The sequence below is a fragment of the Gadus morhua genome, chromosome 12, assembly GCF_902167405.1.
Source record: "Gadus morhua chromosome 12, gadMor3.0, whole genome shotgun sequence".
NCBI lineage: Eukaryota > Metazoa > Chordata > Actinopteri > Gadiformes > Gadidae > Gadus > Gadus morhua.
In genome coordinates, this window is record NC_044059.1 from 29907706 (window position 1) to 29910241 (window position 2536).

Below are 2536 nucleotides of genomic sequence, written 5' to 3' on the forward strand. Positions count from 1 at the left end.
CTCTCTCTCTCTCTCTCTCTCTCTCTCTCTCTCTGTCTTTGCAATGCACCCATTATTTTTCTCCTCTTCTATTGTCATTGAACAATCTCTTGTTCATTGTGGCGGGCCACACACACACACACACACACACACGCACACACAAACGCACATCGCACGCACGCAGATCCCCCACACTAGCTTGTCATTCATACATGAAGGGGCCGTGTGTCCGGGCGGGCGTGCGTCCGGCCGGTGTCACGTTGAAAGATGTCGGAGGCGCATCATGTCATTAATGTTGGCCTGATGTTCCCACGTCCAGGCCTAGAGCTAGCTGAGGGGAAGCATGGACAGACTGAAGACACACACGTTCAAACAGGCAGACCAACGGATAGATGTAGGATGAGGAGTTAGGAAATGAGAGCAGTAGATATGGACAGCGGACCTTGCCAGGAGACGACATTTTCTGGTCATGGCTCGAGAGAATAAATACAGTGACAGTAGGATGATGTATGCCCTACTACACACTGTATGTTATACACACACAAACACATGCACACACTCCATTGGTCCTCAGCAGTGGAGTGCATGAGGATTACATTATGTGGACCAAGGGGCTTCCAGACAAATTGTTGTGATGTGAACTGTATGAACCTGTGGGATCCAGTGTCTCCTCACTCCTCGTTTTAGACTAAATCCAGGCTGCTTCCAAAGGATTGCGATAAACAGTTTACCTAACAACACCTTTTTCTTTGTAACAACGAGTTAACAAAAGGTAAATACATAAAAATGTGCATGTGAAAATGAGTTGCCTACTTCAGTCTGCGAAGAAATATTCTAGTAGCGGCAGTAGCCTAGCAACGTAGCGTGCTGCTCCTGAGCGCGTAGGCTACGGTGCGAGACGGACGCTGTACTTGGCAACAAGCTCGGAGCACGGCTCTTTCTAACTGAAGCTGGCCTCAGCACAGCGGTCGACTGAAGAGAGAGAAAGAAGTCAAAGCGCTGTTGCAGTCGATAACAGGTGACAGCCGGACAGGTGTTGAAGATTGACTGCTTTGAAACATTCCAAGATTTTATTTGTCCAATGTAACAACGCCAGTGCCTCACCACACCTGGGGTGAGTTCCCACAACAAGGGCACAGGATGATGATGATATTGGAAACCGGTTTAGTGTGTAGTTTGAGGGACAATGGTCCATGAAGATGGTAATCACGCTGCCATGCAGGAGATCTCCTTCAGAGTGTGCAGTGATGGCTGGTTGAACCTGTGCACATTGATTAGTCAACGCACCACAGGTGTGCAGCCTCACCTAGCCCGAGAGTCCATTCAGTCTGCCTCAGGCCAGGTGAGGCTGCTTAAACCAGCCATCAATCACACACGCTCCCCAGTTTGTAATTAAGACGATTCTTAAATTGTTGGCATGTGTGCACTGTCACATCTGTGGTCTGCGGTCTGCAGTAGTGGGTTCATTATTCTGTAACTTCACGGTTGTCTCCACAGCAAATTCTATCCGGGGTATTTTCTCTGTGTTCAGACAGCCATGAAGACACCAGTATGTACCATTCCTATTAGAGAGGTAACCTGTGGTACAAAACAAAGAGTCTACAACTACCTCGCCGCTGTACTCCAGTGTTTGTTTCTAGAGCCGTTTGTTGTGAACTAATACGGGTCACAAGCTTAATGCTAATATACCGCCACATATGACAACATTAGTCCTTATACAGAGTTCTTGGCAAATAATCACACCGCATGAGCAACATCTCCACATAAAATGGAAAGAAAGAAATTGCTTAGTATCCCAGTTTCTGAGTAAACAGACGATGACCTCTTAAACACGATCCTATTTTCAACTGACAAAAGAGAAGACTAGATCTGGGATGTTATTACACATTTACATGAACGATTAGTAGAACAGATTAAGTAGTCAGCATGTGCTTATGAGTGAATGCACATATTTGTGAGTTTCAATACTGTTCATTACCAATGAATTCCCAATTCCATCTGACATAAGCCATCATAGTTATCTCTGATTGGTCCCTTCTGATTGGCCATGGCTGATTGGTCCTGTGTGATTGGACACATGTGATTGGTTATGCCTGCATGTTTCTACGGCTCTACCAGGGGGAAGTGACGCTGTTCATGCAAAGATGCATGCTTGATTGTGTCTTTGTGTTTCCTAATTACAACAATCAGCGCTAATGAATCAGTAACCGAGGCTCGACTGGGCCGGTCAGACGGCTTGAATCAAGCCCCCCTGGGAGTGTGTGTGTGTGTGTGTGTGTGTGTGTGTGTGTGTGTGTGTGTGTGTGTGTGTGTGTGTGTGTGTGTGTGTGTGTGTGTGTGTGTGTGTGTGTGTGTGTGTGTGTGACAGTCAACATGTGTGTGTGTACAGGAGCCTGCCGCTCTGCCTACGAGCGTGCGTGGCTCATGCGCGCGTCCCAGCTGCAGTGCCAGAGCTGGGCTCATGGCAAAATGACATGTCTGTGTATATGCCCTCAGCAAACAACAAATAGCAAACAACACCTTATTAATAATCGAAGATAGATAGTTACCTAAAGAT